At 37.4% G+C, this 23,384-nt stretch overlaps 1 non-coding gene across 1 annotated transcript; it reads left to right on the forward strand.

Annotated features, from left to right (window-relative positions):
• The first annotated feature begins 204 nt into the window (after positions 1 to 204).
• On the forward strand, positions 205 to 311 carry LOC141675326 (small nucleolar RNA R71). The gene has a single exon (XR_012555984.1). It is a non-coding gene; the product is annotated as a small nucleolar RNA R71 (small nucleolar RNA).
• Positions 312 to 23,384: the final 23,073 nt, after the last annotated feature.

The raw sequence follows: 23,384 nt of genomic DNA on the forward strand, positions 1-23,384 counted from the left end.
TCAACTTCCAGAATACCTGCGACCTTGCCTGACGTCATCCTCTGAGTTGGGTTTTGATGCTCGTTTGCAGCCATTGTCTCTATAAGATTATATGCCTCAGTATAGCTTTTAGCCCATAAGGCTCCTCCAGCTGCTGCATCGAGCATGGGCCGAGATTGGGCCCCCAAACCATTATAAAAACCAGTGATTACCATCCAATCTGGCATTCCATGATGTGGACATTTTCTCAACATTTCCTTGTAGCGTTCCCAAGCCTCACACATAGATTCTGTAGGTTGCTGCGCAAACTGAGTAAGAGCACTCCTCATAGCAGCAGTCTTTGCCATTGGATAAAACTTCACCAGAAACTTTTGCGCAAGATCTTGCCACGTAGTGATGGACCCAGCTGGTTCAGAATGTAACCAGTCTTTAGCCTTATCCCTCAGTGAGAATGGGAAAAGCCTCAACTTGATAGCCTCATCAGTCATGCCATTATACTTAAAAGTGCTGCAGATCTCGACAAAATTCCTTATGTGCATGTTGGGGTCTTCAGTTGCCGCTCCTCCAAAAGAAACAGAATTCTGCACCATCTGAATAGTGCCCGGCTTGATTTCAAAGGTGTTAGCTTGAATAGCCGGATGAAGGATGCTTGACTGAATGTCATCAATTTTAGGCCGAGAAAAATCCATAAGAGCTGGATCAGCTTGAACAATACGATCTCCCATGTTTACTGGTTCTTTCTGCTCAGTTCCTGAATCCGAATCCTCAAAATCTAACTTCTCCGGAGTATCAAGAACTTCGTCTTTCTCCTCAGCTGTATCTATGGTCCTCTTGCGAGCACGAGAACGAGTTTGCATAAACGCTTGCTAAAGTACCTGAAACACAACCGAAAAGAGTAATTAACTACTACGTCCTAATCACTGAGTCCTAATGACCAATGATGGTAAGTACATAAACTAAACAAATACGCCGAGTCCCCGGCAGCGGCGCCAAGAACTTGTTAGGGCGAAAACATGCACTAATATTCACGCAAGTATACGCGTTCGCAAGTAATATAGAATACTTTCTAGTTCATTCCCTCAGAGACTCAGACTAAGTTATTGTCTAATTAAACTCACTCACCAATGTATGATTACTTCTCAATGTTAAGATAACACTTAAAATTGTTGATTAAATATTAACTATAATTAACTACTTAATTAACCACTTAACTAACACTTCAATTTATCAATAATAAAACACTCATGAGATCACAACTTCATTATTACTTCCTTCTATAGCCATTGTTATTACCTTTAGCATGTGACAGTGATGATATTAATCGAATAACACGGAACTGATAAAAGCCAACTTTCATTGTACTAATACCATTCTACCAAACATCCACAATTAAGATAGAAGTTGAATAGTCATCAATTATGTTGAGTTCCTATATGTCTACAGAAATTGACAACATAACGATTTAAGCACAAGTTATTCCTTTTGATTACATAGGGCAAATAAAACTGTTAGAGTTACCCACTAATCATGTACAACGTACATGAACCTATGCTAGCATGGTAAGTTCTAAATCTCAAGATCCACCGTCGCTTCTCAAGAGATTAACACCCTATCTTATATGTTCGTGACGCACATAAGACGAATACGCACAACCAATACTAGATATCATGCAATCACCACACACTAAAGTATTAAACAATTAACTAAAGAATTCCATAATAAATCCGTTGCAACCCCATGATCACGATTAGCCCATAATAGAACTTATCGCCATCATGGGTTCATATGAAATCATGATAAACAACACAAGAAAATAATAACTAAACTAATTATATTAAAATAGAGTACGTCACAAGAGTAAATAAGTCAAAGCAAGAAAACTAGCATCCAACGCTACAACGAAACAAGAATCACACAAATATATGCTTCCTCTTCGCTGCAGTGTGCTAAATAGGTCTTCTTCCTTATCTCCTTCGCTTCTTGCACAAAACACAATCTAAAACATAATCTCCTTCATTCTCTGTGTGAAAAACGTCTCTAATCTACTTATATAATAGTCCCATAAAACTCATATTACATAGAAGTTGGAAGCCAAACAGAAGTAGAAGTCTAAAATAATTTATTCTTTTCCCCGACCCTGCGCGGCCGCTCAGCATTTCTGCGCGGGCGCGCAAGGCTTCTGCGCGGCCGCTCAGCATTGCTGCGCGGGCGCGCAGGACCCTACTGGAAAAAATCCAGGTTTGCTCCGTTTCTTCGCCGTAATCTGCCCGTTCTTTTCCTCTCGCAATGGTGAACACATGCCAAAGCTTATTCTTGATGATTCCCCCTCCGAAATGCAACTAATACCCTGAAATGCATAAACACTAGAAAAACGCATCAAATACACAAAATACTTGATTTCAAGACACCAATTTAAGCCATTTTAAGACGTTCTAAGTGGTATAAAATGCCACTTATCAATTTTCGACTGCCAAAAAGATTTAAGTTTTACTTAAATGTAAAAAGATATTAAAAATACATTTCTTTGTTGTTATTACTATACCTGTAATCATTTTGTCTGCATTTTCCAACCTTCGCCTTACTAATTATCTCTCTAATTTTAATAAATAGTTTCTTACTCAAATAGACAATTGCAATGATTATCCTATATTATGAATCCTAACTTTTTAAGTGATAGTAGGCTAGGAGTATATTATGCTCTGCAGTTAAATTGTAACCATTAAAGTATATATTGCGTGGGAATATTATTTTAGTTGTTCATGATGTATTCTATTATTTTACATATGGAATTTTATGTATCTTTGTCTCTAATTAATAATTATAGATAAGTTACCTGTTACAATAAAGCTGTTTTCTCGGCTTCGATCAGATTAGCAAGAGGGTGTTTGAATTGGTGCAAAATGATTGTTCTCGTGATGCTTTTATTTCAGAGGGTCAAGTAATAGTAGGGCAGGAATCTTTAGAAGTATACCCTGTGAAAGAAAATAATTGTGATACTACACAGTTTCTAGATAAAGCAAGTAGCAACAACTATCTGGTTTCAAGCATTGAAACTGAACAAAAGAGAAAACCTTTCGATTTGTACAAGAGATGCACTACATCAATTGTTAAAAGAAAAACTTTCCTTGATGTTCTTGCAAGTCTCTAGCAGAGTACAAGTATGTGTCTCCCAACCAGAGGGCGGATTTGGTATTAGCCTGCAGGTAGATTCTTGCAATATATATATATATATATATATTAAGGTGACCATGTATTGTATACTTGTCATGTGCAGGAAAAAATTCCCTCTGTCGTATATTTTATGCAATTTATTGACCTAATAATTCTTTTTGACCCTTCTCAGCTAAAAGTAAAGTCCACTTGACAATAATATTTGATATCTATGCTTATTAACATGATGGCGTATTCAAGACTGAAACGTTATTCATTAACACTTAATGCTTGCAGGAAGTTTAGGAAGCATGAAGATGGACTGAAATTTTTTGTGATGATGTTTATTTTTAGTAATATCATTAATAGCTATGGTAACGTGGTAGGCGTCTAATTTGCTACTGTCAACAAGGTCATTTGCTACTTTAAACAAGGTCCGTGTGTTTACCTTACTAACAACTATTTAGTTAGATATTATGATATATTTAAATTATTGAGAGTATTTATAATGCCTTTCCAAGTTACAATTAGAGTTGGATGATCTGCCTTTGTTGGTCAATTTTTTCTTCATTTACACATCAATATTTTAATGAGAATCTTCTAAGTATAAATTGGCCTACAGTTGAGACTAATTACACCTATTTATTTCTTTTCCGTTTGCATTTAATTTTACGGAAGGTTATGTTAGGAGAGGACTGCAAACACACAAATTTCTCGGATGATAGGCGTGGCAATGAAGGTTATTGCAGAACAAGCAATTTGTTCTAGAAGAAATATCTTTCAAAGGTTGCAAGATTCTAATCACGCTCTCATGGAACTTGCATTCTATCAATTATGAATTTGAAATAGACATGTAGACTTTATCTTTTCTTTATTAGTCATTGTATATTTACGGCTTTTGTTCCGGTGAATGGATTACTTTAAATATTTAGAAATTTTGTTTAAATATGTAACTTGCATTTAATTTTTATTGAATGCTGGTTATATTTTATATCACACAACACTTTAAATACCGGAACTTCTAAAAAGTATCATTTCTTTAAAACTAAAAAAATAGTTTTTAACAACATAATAAAACCATTGTCTCTAAATTGTTAAAACATTGTCTCAAGGTATTCAAACAACACGCTAATACAAGTAAACAGTTGTATGTTGTAGCTCATAACACACATTTAGAAAAAAATAGGTGTATGTTGTAGCTCATATCACCCATTTACAAAAAAAACTGTTGTCTGTAGAAATTTATTACAAGAGTTCCCTGAGCTCATTTTTTTTGTGTGTTTGGGTACACAACAATGTTTGTCGGACACAAAGTGTTGTATGCCTTGTTTTAATGCTATACTCTCGAAAATAGTCGACACAACGGTTTTATGAGTTTGTAAAAATCCTTGAGTAATGTCGTTTGTTTTGACGAAAACAAGGAAAAAACATTGTCTTTTCTGGATGTAATACGACGGGCTTAATCCACAATCATTGTCTATACAATCTCAGACAATGTTTTTCAGCTGTGGTTTGATCCAACTAATAGACGGCGGCTCAATAGTCAACGGAAAAATAGGGTATCAGATAACGGACATAAACCGTTGTTGAAGCCTGTTTTCCTTGTAGTGTTAATTTCTAAAAATATTTACTTAAATGTATTATTTTCAAAAGTTTATTTGAAAGCCGATAATATTATTGATATCGGTAAATTGAGTTCGTTTAGTAAAATTAGGGATTGAGTGGATATTCTTTCAGCTATGTGTCGCATGCAATATTAATTGTGCGTGACTTAGTTGTGATTGAGGATTATTTGTATTATTAATTACTGAGTTGTATCATTTTAGTTTTGTCTTTAAAACTGCTTTTATAGAAAAGTTATTTTCATAAATATTTAAATTATCTTTAAAATTATTTTTATGATTTTATAATTTCAATAATTATTTATAAGAATTTATAAAATTTAGAAAATAATATTTTGTCAATTATTTATCCCTAAATGATTTTTCTGATTATTTTCAAGTGTAAATTTAGTATTAAATTCAAGAATGCTTCAAAAATTATGAAACTTAAATTTTATTAGTATTTGAGTATTTCAAAATTCTAAAATTGTTTTGAAAATTTTTCGGGTTATATTTACCCGCACATTTGTTCGTTAAATCGTAAAATGCGGGTATGATGCACAATTCAAAAATCCTTTAAAAATTATAAAAATTTTATTTTATTGGTTTTTAAATATTCCAAGAATTTTAGAAGAATTTTTGTAATTTTTCGAGGTAGTTTCACTCGTAAATTTGTTCTTTAAAAATCAAAATGCGGGTATGACGTTAGATTCAAAAATGTATTAAAAATTACGAAATTTATATTTTACTAGTTTTTAAATATTTAGGAAATTTTAAAAATATTTTGGTAATTTTCCAGGTTTTATTTACCCGCACGTTTGTTCATTAAATTACAAAACGCGAGACGAAATTGGGTTGCCATGAGAGAAAATGGTACGCGTCTTAATTTCAGCATAACCACAAACACGTGGCAGAGACTCAGAAATTATGTGGCTACGTGGCTAGTTTATAAATAAAACAAACAAAACATATATCCAATTACGCACCCCCTCCCCTAACCTTTTTTCCCCGCAGCCCTTCCCTTTACCTTCTTCTGTCTCTTTTCTCTGTTATATAATTTTTTTATTTTCAATTTTTAAAAATTCATTTCTCTTAAACCGTTCGTCCAAATTTCAATTGTTATATATAAAAATGATCAGCGCTTCGATACCTACGGATAGGTATATATATTGCGAAGTTTTGAGAGAAAATAATTTGGGGCATAGTTTCCGTTTTAATTTATTTTCGGAACGTAGAAAAGGAGTTTGACGATGCTGATTACTCCACATGGCATCTCGGCGTATATATGTCTATGACTATTTAATTTCGGATTTTTTTGGAGATATTTCCCGGACATGAGAAAATCTCTAGGGGTGATTAGAATTTATTTTCGAAAACGATTTCGAAATTTCGCTTTTATACTTAGGTATTGTTATGGATAAAAACTTAGGGTGCATTAACTGCTATATTTATTACTAGGGTTCAGGAGCTCAAGGCCTTTAATGGTTGCTCTCGTATTTCGTAGCTTAACTCTGCATTTACGATATGCCTACGTATCTCTGTGAATCAGGGAATCAAGCCAAAAAACGTAGTTCTGTTTTTTGGGGTGAGGCCCCTTATATAGATGTTGGGAGTCCTTGAATTGGACTATGGTTAGGAGACTTGGTGGACAAGTCTCAGAATTAGAATGGACTTTGGAGTCCTAGGAAGTAGGACACTGATTCCTTATCCTATGAGATCTCTTGGAGTCCAATCGCCAAGGAATTGTATTCTTATTTGGACTTTATCATCAGTTGATTTTCCCTTATTAATTAATTTCATAATTAATTAATATTCAGGGTTTTGGGCCCTTTCTAATGGGCTTAACTGTCAGCCAAACTCTGTTATAATTAATGTGATATTTATTATGCAATCAGGGTATATTTTACTCCCTATCATTTGCCCCCAACTTCCGGAAAACCGTAAAATATTTCGCAAAAGTTAAGTTCATTTGTTCCCTTACGATTTGCCTTGTTCATGGCTTCAGGGTCGTTTTGGAAACTCCCTATTACTTTCTTTTTACCTATTCCCTCTTTTTAGGAATTTTCTGGTATTTTTCACGAATTTTCCCTTAATTTCTGAGATTTTTCCTCTATTTTCCCTTAATTTCTTGGATTTTTCCTTAATTTCTGGGATTTATTTCTAATTTCCAGAAAATATTCTAAATTTACAGGAATTTATAAGCAATTTCCTTAATTTCTTAGGATTTATTCCTAATTTTCTGACTTAAATCGAAGAGAAGTCATGCAAAATCGACCAGGATTCCTGATCGATATCGATCAGGATCCTGATCTAACTAGCAGCCAATCTGTCATTCTATTCGACAAAATTTTGATCAGGATTCCTGATCGAAATCGATCAGGATCTTGATCAAATTATCTTGGATCTTATTGTTGTGTTTTGAGGGAAAATCGACCAGGAATCCTGATCGAATCGATCAGGATTCTGATCAACTTAGACATATTTTTGACACTGAGATTTAAGGTAAAATCGACCAGAAATCCTGATCGATTCGATTAGGATTCTGATCGATTTGGACTTGTTTCCGACACCGTGGTCTTTCTGAAGTTCGATCAGAATTATTCTCGTTGTCGATCAGGACTCTGATCTAATAAAGCGATTTTTTACCATTCGAATGAAAATTCGATCAGAATTCTACCTTTTTCGATCAGGACTCTGATCGACTTAAGTGATTTTTTACCTCTTTAATCGAACAAAAATTCGATCAAAATTCTTCCTTTTTCGATCAGGACTCTGATCGACTGAAGTAATTTTTTACCGCTTTAATCGAACAAAAATTCGACCAGGGTTTCATTCACCTTCGATCAGGACTCTTGTCGATTACTTTATTCGGAATTTTGGTCGATTTTCGACCTTTCAGTTTCTTTTTCTATTTCTAGAATGTCCCTGAAGTTTCCTTTTTTAGTGGGATTTCTTAGGTTGGGCCTTGCCTCTATGGGCTTTAGTCGATTCACATTCCTGATTTTTCGGCTATATAAGTGAGGTGAGAAGTGAGAATTCTCAATTCATTTCTCACTTCCCAAATTCTCTCAAAATGTCTCTAGTTCTCCTCTAAGAAAGGCGATATCCAGCATTTTCTGCCTCTGTAGCTCCACCATCTTCAACCTTTTTCTGGGTTTCAAGCCTTCTTCCCAAGAATTTCAATGGAGGATCGCGATCTTGCTAGGCTGGCCAGGATGAATACTTCAAAGAGAGGTACCACCATTTAGATAGATTCTCCTTATACTTCTCTTATAGATATGATAAAATCTAGAGGTGATGAATATCTTCTTTATCTGATTTAGATTCATACAACCATGGTAATACTTTTCATGAGTTAGATGGTAGGATAGAGGCCTTTAACACCATGTACAAACTCCCCCCCACCTTAGGATTACACCGGCCGCCCCTGGGGATAGGACATGTAATTGGGAGGGGGATACAATCTTTATTTATTGAGGAGCCTTAACCGCGGGTCTTAGGTTCCCTTTCCATGAATTCATTTTGCGTCTGCTTGCAGATGTGAAAAATAAATCCATGTTAGCTCCCTCATAATGTATGGAGGAATATTATTTATTTTATGGTATTATGTCTTAGGAATAAATTCCCTCTTTCAGTTGCCATTTTTAGAAAAACATTTTAGTTCTATAACAGTGCTTTAACTCAACCGGGAAGGGTTTCAATACGTCAAAGGCCCAAAATCCCCCACATTTTTTATGGTAACTCCATTGTTGAGAATAACCCAAAATGGAGAGACGAATTTGTTAGGCTGACATGGGCCGGAGGCGATTGGGCTACCCTTTTTCGTAGGCCCTTTTTCAAAGTAGTAGATGACAGCCCTGCTAGTATTAGGCTAACCAATGAGGAGGAGGTTTCTTATCAAGCCCTCATTTCGGATTATGGCAAAACAGATATATGGACTCTCTTAGAGGAGTTCTCTTTGAAAAAAGTGGGCCTTTCTTAGGCTAGTGATAGGGGTAATCTTAACCTATTTTTTCTTTTCTTTCTCTTTATTAAAACTCAATCAGTTCCAGATTTTAATGTTTTTCATCCTTTTTCATTTAAGCTTGCGAGGCCATTAACAATATAAAAAAGCCTAAGGAGGGGGAATCTGGCCTCCAAAAGAGGGCCAAGCTCAACATGGACCCCAAGAGCAAGCCTGATGCTCCTTCTTTCCTTAGGCCCCATGTTCCAGTAGTGGAATTGGTGGATGATGTGGATCCTCCACTCAAGGCGCACTCCTTTAGGCCCAACTGGGGTTTTAGTAGAAGTGACACGGTGGTTGGGTCCACCAAGCATGCTAAGGATTGGTCATACCATTCCATAACTCATCACGACTTCACCGACATTGTCACGCGGAGTGACATTGAGTCTATTGAGCTTCTAGGTCCTCAGGCCCAAGCTACGGTAATATTTCTACCTTACCTTTTAATTTCAGCTTCTATGTTTTTTTTATAAATCTGCAATAACTCATATTTCTTTGTGCAGAGCAACACCTACTTCTAGGCGGCCCTTCATCAAGCTAGGTCCTGGAAGGGGAACTCAGATGAGTTTGAGAGGGAGATGAAAAAGTGGAAGGAGAGGGCTGAGGTTTTCGAGAAGAAGCTAACGACCAAGGGGGAGGAGCTGTCCAAGGCCTATGTTGAGCTGGTGAAGCTTCGGAGTGACAAAGAAACCATCATTGATGACTATATGGACTCTGCGAAATTTAAGAATCTCATAGAAATTCACGATGAGGGTCTTTATCCTCTTCATTTTACCCAGGGGTGGGATGCAGCTGTAAAAGCAAATTCTGAGAAGCATCCGGGCTTAATAGATCCCAAGGACTTTATAAGTCCCGAGCAGCCGGAGACAGAGGATAGCCTGGATGCTCTCTTCAACTCTCACCAGACAGATGTTCGTTTCTTAGATCCCAACACTACTTCTCCTCCAGCTTCTCCTGTAAAGGATGTCGAGCCTTGTGCAAATGTTGAGAAGGGAGATACTGGGGAGGAGCAGGGGAAGGATGGCTCCAACATGGAGGAGTAGTTTTCTTTAGTCTTTATAGACTTTATGTTTGTTTTTTTTATCTTATCTTACTATACTCTGAACTTATTTCCCTTCGGGGATTATTTATGTTATTTCTAAATTTGTTTGTTTTTTACCATTTCTTCCAAGTACTTGCACTATTTCATGGGAGTTATAGATAGTTTGCTTTTTCGTAGCTTTCCCTTAAATTTTTTTCGTACTTGTACTGAATAGATAAGCAAGTTGAATCATATATGGCATGAACCAAATAGTTCTAAGACAAGTTTATGAAAACTTTATAAACTGTAAACTCTTGGGATTCATCCCTTCCATAATTCTTTGTAGAACTAGATTTTGAAATAATAGTTTTATAAAACTAACGTATGAAATCCTAAGCAAGCAAAGCTTCAAGGTGCTTTTCAACCTTGTTTCCACTATATTATGGATAAACTATAGATAGTAAACTTTTAGGTTTTGAGCTTGCCAAGTCCGAGGAATTTCTTCTTCTTCCATGGTCTCTAACTTATAAGTTCCTCTTCCTTGAATGCTCTTAACCTTATATGGCGCTTCCCAATTTGGGGCGAGCTTTCCCTTCTGCCCTACTCCAGAAGCTTCCACTTTTCTCAGGACCAAATCTCCTTGCTTGAAGATTCTCTCTTTCACCCTTAGGTTGTAATAGAAAGAGGTTTTTTTCTGATATTCCATTTTCTTTGCGTGCACCGCATCTCGTACTTTATCTATTAAATCCAGGGATAATCTTTGCCCCTCTTCATTTTCCTCAATATTAAAAGCTTGGATCCTGGGAGACGAATGTGATATTTCTACCGGTACTGCCGCCTCTACCCCGTATGATAACATGAAAGGCGTTGCTCTAGTTGTGACTCTACATCTAGTTCTGTATGCCCAAAGTATTGGCAGTATTTCATCCACCCAATTATTTATGGACTTTTCAATCCTCTTCTTTAACCCATCAAGGATGATCTGATTTGCAACTTCTTCCTGCCCATTAGCTTGGGGGTGAGCAACAGAGGTGAATCTCAAGTCGATTTCGTTCTTTTCACAATACTTCCTAGACTCTTCATTATTGAAATGTGTTTCATTATCGGTGACCAGGATTCGGGGAATTCCATATCTGTACATGATATTTTCCCACAAGAATTGTGCTACCTGTTTGGTTGTGATCTTGGCTAAAGGTTTGGCTTCGATCCACTTAGTAAAATAATTTATAGCCACAATCAGGAACTTCCTTTATGCAGCGGCCATGGCAAAAGGCCCTAGTATATCCATTCCCCACATAGCAAAAGGGATGGGGGAATGATGGAAGTCAGCATCTCAGGAGGTTGTCGAACAACTGGTGCATGTTTCTGAAAACGTTCATACTTCTTCACATAGTCTTTGGCATCGGCCATCATCTCTGGACAATAAGCCTAAACAGGTTATCTTATGTGCCAGTGCTCTGCCCCCCAAGTGTTGTCCACAGATTTCTTTGTGTACTTCTTTAAGAGCTAAATGTGCCTCATCAGGTCTGAGATATCTTAAATAAGGAACCACATAAGATCTTTTGTATAGAATCCCATCGATCAAGGAATATCTCAGTGCTCGAACATCCAATTTTTGTGCTTCAGTCACGTCATTTAGTAGCCAACCAATTTGAATATGGGCCTTAATGGGATCTATCCATGATGTCCACATCCCTATAGGGGCTACAAGCTTAATATCAATGCTCCGTGTTTTCAAAACACGGAAATACACACTTCCGGAACTTTTCTCTGTCTCTGATGAAGCGAATTTAGACAACGCATCCGCCTTAGAATTTTCCTCCCTTGGAATGTGCTCAAAATCATTCATCGAACAGAGTCATCACAGCCTTTACTAGGCGGACATACTTAGCCATTATATCATCTATTTCCTCAAACTCTCCATTGACCTGGGATATAATAAGCTTTAAATCCCCACAGACTTTCAACTTCTTGACCCTCAATGTTCCCGCTAAACCGAGGCCAGTTATCAGAGCTTCTTACTCAGCTTCATTATTTGTGGTTGGGAAGTCTAACTTCATGGTGTATTCAATCAAGAACCCATCTGGGCTTTGTAAAACAAGCCCTGCTCCACTCGAATTTATTTTTGATGCCCCATCAAAATAAAGAACCCAATATTCCTTCTCTTTAACCCCCTTTTTCTTTGTCTCCTTTACAATCTTCCGTGTCTTGAGGTATAGTATCTTCCTGCCCCCCGACTTCTTGGTTGGGTATGGTACATTCCACCACGAAGTCAGCCAATGCCTGGGCTTTTATTGTCGTTCGTGGCTTGTACTTGATGTCAAATTCTCCCAACTCTATTGCCCATTTAATCAACCTCCCACTAGCTTTGGGACTATGAATGATGTTTCTCAAGGGCTGATTTGTTAGCACTTCAGTTTTGTGAGCCTGAAAATAAGGACGCAACTTCCTTGAAGCCATCACCAAGGCTAAAGCAAAATTTTATATAGTTGAATAATTTAACTCAGCTCCATGCAGAATTTTACTAACATAGTATATGGGTTTCTGGACTTTAAGTTCCTCCTTAACCAATACAGCGCTCATGGCATTTTCTGAGACGGCCAAATATAAGTATTAAACTTCATTCAGGACTGACTTGGCCAACACCGGGGCTTGAACCATATATTTTTTCAATCCTTCAAATGCCTCTTGGCTTTCCTCTGTCCATACAGAATCTTTAACCTTCTTCAGGGATTTGAAGAATGGAAAGTACTTGTCTCCGGATTTGGAGATGAAACGCCCTAGACCGTCGATTTTTCCAGTGAGTTTCCGAACGTCCGTTATGAAATGCGGTGGTTCCATATCCAGGATATCCTTTATTTTATCAGGATTGGCCTTGATACCTCTGTTGGAGACCATCATTCCCAAAAACTTTCTAGACCCCACTCTGAAAGCACACTTTGCAAGATTTAGCATCATTTTATGATATCTCAAGATCTCAAAAGTTTCCCTCAAATGGGTTATGTGGTCAGTCTTCACTAGACTCTTGAATAACATGTCATCGACATAAACTTCCATAGTCTTACCAATAAGATCCTTGAAAATCTTATTTATCAACCTTTGATAGGTGGCTCCTGCATTCTTGAGACCAAACGTCATAACAAGATAACAAAAAACACCAAAGTCGGTAATGAATGATACCTTTGGGATGTCATCCTTATGCATCTTGATCTGATTGTATCCACTAAATCCATCCATGAAGCTCAGCATCTCATGACCAGCAGTAGCATCTATCAACGTGTATATCCTTGGAAACGGAAAATAGTCCTTTGGGCATGCGTCATTTAGATCGGTGAAATCCACGCACATTCTCCATTTTCCATTAGCCTTCTTCACCATCACAGGGTTTGCTAACCATTTCGAAAACTGTATCTCCTTAATGAAAGCAGCCTCTAAGAGCTTCTCTACTTCTTGCTTAATAGCTTCTTGCCTCTCTAGAGCAAAACTTCTTTTCTTTTATTTCACAGTCTTTTGATTTAGATCTACGTTCAGCTTGTGAGTGATCAGTTCTGGATCTATGCTAGGCGTATCAGCTGCCGACCATGCAAATACATCAATATTCTTTTATAAAAACTTCACTAACCCTCGAAGGGGCTCCTCTAGTGATGCTCCAATGAAAGTTACTTTCTCAGGATCCTCGGGAGCCAAAGGAACCAGAACCAAATCTTTTGTTGGCTTCCCTCTTTTCTCATCATTTTCACGAATATCCAGGTCTTCGATAGGCAGAACATGCCCCCAACTCCATCTTCCCTAAGAGAGGACACATAACAACTCCTTGCCATCTTTTAATCTCATCTCTCTTCTCCAATCCCATTCCGGGTGGGAAACTTCATTATTGAATGGTAAGAAGAAGGGACTGCCTTGAAAGCATGTATTCCTGTTCTTCTCATGATTGCATTGTAAATTGATCCATCCTTTACCACTACAAAATCCAACATCTATGTTGCTTGTCTTGGTTCCTGTCCTATAGCCATCGGCAACTTAATTATTCCTTCCACGGGGCACTTGACTCCAGCAAAACCATATATCGGCATATCGGTTGGGGTTAACTAGGAATCCTTATAACCCATCCGTATAAAGGTATCATGAAGCAAAATGTCCACTGAGGCACCATTGTCTACAAGGACTCTTTTTACTGGATTGTTCCCTATTATCAGTGTTATGACCAGAGGATCGTCATGAGGAAATTTGACACCCTCTAAATCAAAATCATCGAACGTCATTTTTACTCATGTCCTAGCCCTCTTCGGGGCTTCTCCGACAATATGCATAACTTCTCTCATATAGGCTTTCTTCGAGTTTCTGGATGAACCGGCAGCAGTTGGTCCTCCAAAAATTGTATTTATCACTGGCCCTCGGGGTTGTAGTCCTCAAAAGATTGTGTTAATCACGGGTCCTCGGGGTTGGGAATTTCACCCCTGATCATCCTGATCCCTTTCGCAATCATCAAAGTTCCTTCTTCCATTATTACTCATATCTCCGCCATCTCCAGTATATTTGCTTAGCCTTCCCTTTCGAATAAGGAGTTTTATCTCATCTTTCAGTTGCTTACACTCATCGGTGTCATGGCCAGCGTCCTTATGAAATCAACAATATTTGCTCTTATCTAACTTCATAGGATCAGCCGTCAGAGGCTTAGGCCAGCGAACATCTCTATCCTTCTTAATCTCCATCAAGATCTGACTTCTAGGAGCATTCAACTTAGCATATTCAGTGAACTTTTGTCCAGGTCCTCCCTTCTTCGGGGTTGAATCATTGCTTTGCTCAGTTCTAGGATACTTGTCCTTAGCAATATATTCCAAATCAGTTTTTCGCTTCTTGCCACCAGCGGGCTCGTTATTCATTATTCACTACCATCTTCCTCATGCTCTCTTACACTTTGATGTACTTCCCGACCCTGTCTTGGAGCTGCAACATGCTTTTAGAAGGGCGCTTGGCTAATGACATCTTGAAGAATTCGTTCCTAGTTACCTGTTGCAGTGCTATTATAGCTACCTTGTCATCAAGGTCTGGGACCTTCAAAGCTTCCTTGGTAAACTGATTCAGATAGTCTCTCAATGACTGTTTTGCTCCCTGTACAATGCTCATGAGGGATGCTGAACTTTTCTCATGCACTCTAACACTGATGAATTGCTTCATAAAAGCTTGACTTAGCTCTCTCAAGGACCCAATAGAATTCGGAGGCAAACTACTATACCATCTTTGAGCCATTCCCGACAGAGTTTGAGGAAAGGCCTGACACTTAATAGCGTCGTCCACGGGCTGCAGCAATAGTGCATTAGAAAATATCCTGACATGATTAGCGGGGTCTCCAGTGCCATCATTAGCTTTGATGGTGGGCATCTTAATCTTCCTTGAGATATGGGAATTCATTATCTCTTCAGTAAATGGTGGAGTGGGATCATCAGGATCTCCTAGGGGCAGAAGATCACTTGGATCAGCCCTTGGGACAATAGCCCTTCTTTGCTGTGGACCATCCAGGTCTATGATTGGAGGAGGATTTCTCCTCCTCGGTGGAAGTGGGGCTCTGGGGGTCAGGTGCGCCTCTAGGTCGCGTTTCAGCCTTTGAATATCAGCCTCGTAAGCCCTAATTCTCTCCTGTACTTCTTGGGGATTCGTTCCTCAGGTGCTCCTAGGATGCCGGTTACCATCAGGCATCGGCTCTTTACCAGCACGCCTCCTTCTTAGGGCCACATCATCATCCGAAGACTCGGAGTCTCTCTCACTGTAAGGGCCAGAGAATTCTAGATCCTCTGGGATAGGAGTCAAACTACGTATATATTGGGGCGTCTTCCATTGTGCTTCACTTCGTTTAGCATGTCCACTTCCTCCAACCTCAGGGTATAGGGGCATCCCATATGGGGGGTTTGTGGTCACAACAGTAGAATACTCGTACCCAACGGGTCGAGGATTCACAGGTGTATGTAGCTGCTGAAATTGGGAATTCGTCCCTTGAGGAGCTAGGGGATTTATCCCTTGTAGAGTTGGGGGATTCGTCCCTTGTGGCTGAGACTCGGTTGTCCCTATCGGGGTTCCTCCTTGGGTAGAGGTGTAGGACGAGCGTGGGGGTATCTCCACCGTTGACAAAATCATTTGAGTTGTTCCAACTGGTGTTCCTTCTTGGGCACTGTTTCCACTCCGTGTTCTCGCCATGGTTGTTGTTATGCTTTCCCACAGACGACGCCAAATGTTATGGATAAAAACTTAGGGTCTATTAACTGCTGTATTTATTACTCGGGTTCGGGAGCTCAAGGCCTTTAATGGCTGCTCTCGTGTTTCGTAGCTTAACTCTGCCTTTACGAGATGCCTACGTATCTCTGTGAATTAGAAAATCAAGCCAAAAAATGTAGTTCTGATTTGTGGGGTGAGGTCCCTTATATAGATGTCGGGAGTCCTTGAATTGGACTATGGTTAGGAGACTTGGTGGACAAGTCTCAGAATTAGAATGAACTTTCGAGTCCTAGGAAGTAGGAAACTGATTCCTTACCCTATGTGATTTCTTGGAGGCCAATCTCCAAGGAATTGTATCCTTATTTGGACTTTATCATCAGCTGATTTATCCCTTATTAATTAATTTCGTAATTAATTAATATTCAGGGTTTTGGGCCCTTTCTAATGGGCTTAACTGTCAGCCCAACTCTGGTATAATTACTGCGATATTAATTACGTAATCAGGGTATATTTTACTCCTTATCAAGTATATTATAGCATGTTTGTATTTATATATTCATTTAATAATTTTTAGAAGTTGTTTTAGAAGTCACTTTTGACCGTGTTTTGCATTTCTGGCGTGATTATACGTGCAAATATAATTCATGATGTGTTTTAAATTTATTGATTTTATTAGGGTAAAGTTGGATTGTATTGTTTGAAATTAATTTGAGGGGTTCTGACCCCGGGGAAAAGTCCATGTTACAAAGACGTTATTTCAATTTTTTTTTGTAAAATATCTATTTTAATTTAATTTAATTATTTATAATTTGTTTTGATTAAATATTTATTCATTTAATTCATCGATTAATTTATTTAATTGATTAATTTTTATTTATAAATAGTTGAATGAAGTGTAATTATTTATGATTGAGTCAAATAATCTTCTAAAATTATTTTGAGCTTTTAAAATTTATATAAATGTATTGAATATTCAATTAATATTATTATTAATTGAATTATTTGTATTTTATTTGTAGAAAATAGACCGTTCGTCCAATTAATACGAAACAAACGCGCTAGACTTAGAAACATATTCTGCTTCTATTAAAAATACTTTCGAGACACAAATTCTTTTGTTTCAAAAGGTTTCTTGTTTTACGAGTCATTCTGAGTCAATTATTGAGCGATAAATCATATTTTTGACCTGACTTCAGTTTTAAACATATCGAGTTTAATCTTTAACGAACCGAGTCATGTGTTATATGAATTATGTGATATGTGAGTCACGTGTTTACGTGCTATGTGAATTACGTGTGTACATGGGTCAAGAGTCTTGTATTTGATTGTTTTATTGATCTGTGGGCTATCATATGGATAGATGATAGGGTTTTGACTCGCAGTTCGTCGAGTAATTACCGTTTAGACGATTAAAGTTATATCTTTTAATTATAGATATGCATCGCTCGAGACGATCAGCATCAGATGTTGGATAAATAGTAAAATGGAATAGTTTTGACTATTAAGCTTCTAGCAATCGCAGGAGCAGCATATCACTGAATTGTTGGAATAAGAAATGGTGATATCTTGAGATGCAGACTGAGATAATTACGTTACTGTCAGTGTGACTAACTGCTAAATCTCAAAGGCAAGTTTTCTTTGCTATTCTAATTCCAGAATAGTTTAATACTTTACATATCCAACTACTTATGATTATGCAAGTATTGTTTTCTTATTCTCAGTTCAGAATAGATAAATGTTTTACATATCGCTAAATTAAATGCTTATTATGCAAGTACTCTTCTGATATTCTATGTTCAGAATAGTTAAGTGTTTTTACTTATCAAATTAATGGATTTATAAATGTTTTGGGATTTCGAGAAAAATAATTTGGTTTTGCGAATATTCCTGCCCAAGTGAATGGGGGAATAAAAATTTATAAGGGTGTCGATTATTATGACCCCTTTCAATAAAATGTTTTAAGATTGGATGGTTGCATAAGAAGCCGTGGCGGTAGTCCAACGTGAGCTATGTATTATACAGGATATAATACCTTGCTAGGCCAATATGTTCCTTGGGTACCCCTTTGTTTAGTTGGATATACTTCGGCATACCGATGTTGCTCTGCGGCTGATCACCGACGGCAACGCACCGTCGTTCGAGGATTCCAATCTAAATTATTATATTGCTTTTGATAATCATATAATGAGTGATTTATCAAGTGTTTCTGTTCTGTATAAAAAGATGAAATGCAGTTTTGATTAAGATTCTGGTTGATGTTGATACTTAGTTTGCTGTTAAATATCAAAGGTGGTAATAATATAGATGATTGATGTTAATTTCAGTATGGGATGTTGTGAGCATCAAAGTTCGTATTGATATCTAATTTGATATGAAAACAAAATGAGTATTACTATCAAGAGTTCAGTTTTGAATAAAGTTTATGATTCAGTCCATAATCACTATTTCATGTTATTGTTGTTTACGATATTTCCGTAAACACTATTTTGCGAGTTTTGTTCTCGTCAAGATTCAAAGTATTGCTGAAGCATTTCGCTCAAAAATATCAAAAGGATTTTTAATACATTTAAGTAACCAATTCTGGGATTCCTGAACTAAAATTTTCTGATTCAACAATTATAATTTTAAACATTATGCTCTAGTGCAGATGTCGGTTTTATATCAAAAACACTATATATATGTTATACTGAACTTGCTGAGCATTTATTTCGCTCATACTTTCCTGTTTTTAAATTTAACCTTCCACTGAGGATTAGCTTGCGATGTTTAGACGCGTAATTTGAAGAAGCAAAGAAGAAGCTTTTGGAAGGTGGTTGGTCCAAGGTTTGCGGACTAGTGTAAGCTCTTTTTTGTAAAGTTGTTTATATTATATTATATTATAGTTATGTTTTATAAAGTTAGGCCTAGTATACTTCTTTTCGAAGTTATACTAGCGGGTTAGTCTCGAGATTTGGATTTGTTCAAAAAGATTTTTAAAAGAAAGTGAAAAATTTGTTTGTGGAATTTGGATATCTTGTTTCTAGAACTGTAACCTGAAAAGATCTTGGGTGTGGTAGGGGTCACAGATGCTAAATTTGAGTTGCTGGCATTTATTTATTAATTAAACAGGTTAATTTGGATTGAGGTTTCATAGTGACGACCAAATCTTCTGACCCCGGATTTGGGGGTGTTACATAAGGTACCACTTTATCAGAGAATATGTTGCAAATGGTACCATTGAGCTAATTTTTGTTCCAACAGAAAAACACTTAGCTGACATTTTTACTAAACCTTTGGATGAAGCAACTTTCACTAGACTTGTAGGTGAAATTGGAATGTTAAAGTCTTCATCCTAAGGCAAGAACTCAGCTAATATTTTGCAGCGAAATAGTTTCTAGTGGACCAAAATTATTTTGATTTAATTGAAAATTAACTGGAATATGAATTATAAATATTTAAGAATTTTTGCATATTTATTTTTCAAAATTCAAAATTTAGCTTGGAATTTTTCAAATTCTAAGAAAAATGTCTAAATGTTGATTTGCATTTTCAGTATGTAAAATTAACACAAGGCAGAATCAAAGTAATCAAAAGTATAGAGAACTGAGTTTTCGATAAGTCTAATTGACTTATCAAAAAGTCATTTTAAGACTTCTCGAGTGAGTTCTCGATAAATCAATTTTCTGACTTCTCGAAGGACTTCTCGATAAGCTTCATTATGACTTATCGATAAGTCATTGTACCAGGATGAGCTAGATGAGTTCATGGATTTCATAAACTATAGTGGAAGAATCAACCTAGCAAGTCTGAAAAGAACAAACCTGAGGAAAGAATGGTCCTTCTTGTTTTATTTTATAGTGAGGGCCTTCACCTGAAGAAAAACATGATATAACAACATATCATGTGTGGTATAGAAGCTGGTGTTCTCCATAGCCCATAACACACAATTGAATGTTGGTCTATTGATCCTCGAAGAACTTGGCACCAGGCTCACAATGCCCCTAGCTGCAAGAGGTAAGGAAATTTTCTTTCCTAGATTTATCATGTCTACTTTAAATCATAAAGTATCAGACTTTCATTTACTTAATGGTATAAATAGCACAAAAATAGGCAATTGTAAGTAAGTGTCCAAAATTATATTTGGATCACTTACTACAAAGAACAATGTAACTGTAAGTCTCAAAATCACTCCATTAATGATGGAGAGGTTTAAGACTTACCCTTACCCCATGCCTGACATGAGGTCAAATGTTGAATCTAGTACATCTATGGCTCATGTCTCTGTGGAAGTACAAATACAGGACAACCAACAGGGGCCTTCCCAAGCTGAAACCACTTTTTCTATACCACTAGAAGCTAGGAAGCCAACCACTTCATCCTCTCGAAAGGGTGAAGTGAGTAAAAAGAAGAGACATCAAGCAAACCTAAAAATCATAAATGAGAGTGGTGAGGAACAAACAGAAACTGAGTCACCCTTAGTCAAAAAGAAAGTAAAGAAGGCTAAAAACTTAGAGTTGACCACTCAAGCCACCTCTGCATCCTCCCAAAAGGATGTAGTTGTAAAATAGGGACAAGAACAGACTCTAGGGGTACCCTCTCAATAGGGTGTCTCTTTTGAAAAGAGCACTCTCCCTAGTGCACCCTGTAAAGAGTCTGCACAATCATCACTTGAACAAATTCAAGTGAATGAAAGGAGACATAAGGATGGCACACACAAGGAGAGCACATCACTTGAAGCTCCCTCTTCTACTCAGGGGGAGCTGTCAACACTCCAATCTGAGATTCAAAACTTGATTTCTAAAATTTCTTCATCTTATAGTCAAACACTTGAATCTAATCATCAAGTGTTGCCAACTTCAAGTGACTTGGTTCAAGAAACCTTGCTCACCACCCAGACACCAAATCTAGATGGGGAGAGGCTACTAGCTGGGGTAGACTTTGATGACACTATCACAAACATGGGGGATCCATCAGTTTTTACCAGAAGACCCCATAGTAGTTACAAATGCACCTTTATGTACAAATCAGCCTTCACAGGCTATTAGGTTTGAGGTTAGTACTCCTGAGGGGGATCTATCTAAATCCTCTCCAATTAAATTGGAGGTTCCTATTACAGGAATAACTCCCCTCATAACTCTAACTGATATTGCACTCACAATTGAAGCTAGGAGTACAACTGCCAATGATCCTGCTATAGGGGAGGCAAGTTTAGCACATTCAAGTGTAAGATCACCGCAAAATGAACATGGGTTTGAGGCTAGATTACATGACATTAACCTAGCTAACTCCCCTCCAATTCAACTGGAGGTTCCCACCACAAGTGAGGAACAACAAACTGTCAAAACCACAGAGTAATCTGTGAGTCAAACTGTTACCTTAGTCACATGTGGTTCAATTTCATCAGATCAACTTTCTACTTCTCAACCACAACAACCACACCTCATCTACCAATGTTTAAAGGCAGCTGAAGCTCAACCAACAACTGTAGATGATCTTCTAGTTGATCAATTGTCTGGACTTGCTCAAATATCTCAACAACTGCTAACTCAGATATGTCTAACCAGGATTATCAAGCCATCATTCTCTCATATGAGACAGAGGTCCAACAACATAGCTTTGCATGAGGTGGTTCAACAACATATATTCAACTCCAATGATAGAAAAGCCAAATTGAACCAGCTTCATCAAAGTAGGTATGAGCCTTCTCTTTGCTTATGGAAGGAATCAAGCAAGTTGTCCAAGACACCTTTGGTGCCTCTCTTCCCTCAAGTTCTCAACAACCTGCTTCTACATCCACAAATTTACAAATTCAAGCTCTTCAAGAACAAGTTTCAACTTTGCAGTCCTCCAATGACTCACTCACAGCTCAAGTGCAAGCTCTCACTACTCTAGTGCAGAGTCAACAAGCAGACATACAGACCCTAATGGACTCCCACAAACATGTACAAATACAAAATTCTGTGGCCTTAGGAGCTATCATGGGAAAGCTTAATATTTTATTGCCTGCACTTCCTGAGACTATAAGGCCAGAAATTCCAACTCCCCTACTCATACCTGTTTCCAAGACTAAGGGGGAGATAGAAGCTAGGATTCAACAATCTAGGGATGCTGGTAAATCAAAGGAGCCTGGAAAATTGACATCTTCTACTCAAACTGGTCAAAGTTCTTCAAAAGCTCAACTACCTAAAGATGTTGGAAAGGACAGACTTCTAAAAGCTGCAGAAGGACCCTGCCAAGATCAAGAATTCAATGAACTTCTAGCAGGCTTGAGGGTGTCTCTCCACAACAACTATATCATATACAAGAAAGCTTTGGCCAACAACATCAACTTTGTTAGAGTGGTGATTGTCAAAGTTGATAACTTTCTGGAAAAGAGGATTGTGGCTAATATGAATAACAATGGAATGGACAGATGTCTACTAGTGTCTCTCTCCAATATTCAGAAATTGAGAGCATATGAGCTGGATGTAGTGATTAACAAAGTACATACAGTCATTCTAGAGGACACACAATTGCTACATGAACTTAAAAAAGGCTCAGATAGATGCTTTTCCTGAAGCCTATCTCTATCTAAGCAAGGGTATGGCCTACATCTGTCCTCAGACTAAAAGATGCAAAATCTTTAATATTCCTAAGAACTGTGTAAGATGAAACATGAGGTTGATCATGACTCTTCAATCTGATCTGAAATACAAAAAGAACAAGAAAATTGAAGATGAAGAGATGATTAGAATTCTTGATAGATACCTTGTGAATGTTGATACCATGTTTCCAAACCTACAATACAACTTAAAGGATGATAAGGATGATTATGAGCAGATGCAAGATGATCAACCTCCTTCTGGCTCAAATCCAATTCAAACCTCTAGAGCAACTGGAAGCAAAGATAAGAAGCAGGATGAGAAGAAGCAAGATAATAAGAAGAGAGGGGAAGAGAGAAGAAGGAAGAAGAAGGAAGACACCTCAGAACCACAACAACAAACCCTAAAAATCCAAAATAATCAAGCTCAACCTTCTAAGCCAAAAAACTCAAATACCAAACCACCTCAAACCTCAAAGCCAAAATTCTTGTAAAAATAAACTGCTAACACCCTTCTGAAAATACCAATCACCTCATGCCAAACATCTCTAAAGAAAATATCAAACTTACCTTCTATTAAGCCACCAACCAAACTTCATTACAAATCTGTTGGGAGAAAACCAAACAAATTGCAAGTAACTGAGAGGGCCATTTGGAACTGTTTTAATCAAAGTGATTTACTACCTCTAAACTGATGCATCTCAGATGAAGACTACTTTCAATAATTAGCTGAAGAAATGGTCAAAGTTTGGGTTGTAACACTAAGGGATGTAAGAATCTACTATCAGGATGGATCCTTTACATTTCTTGGCAAAGGCTTAATGGATACATTTTCACCCATATAAATCAAAAGGGTGATAA

The sequence above is a fragment of the Apium graveolens genome, chromosome 7, assembly GCF_009905375.1.
Source record: "Apium graveolens cultivar Ventura chromosome 7, ASM990537v1, whole genome shotgun sequence".
In the NCBI taxonomy this organism is placed as follows: domain Eukaryota; kingdom Viridiplantae; phylum Streptophyta; class Magnoliopsida; order Apiales; family Apiaceae; genus Apium; species Apium graveolens.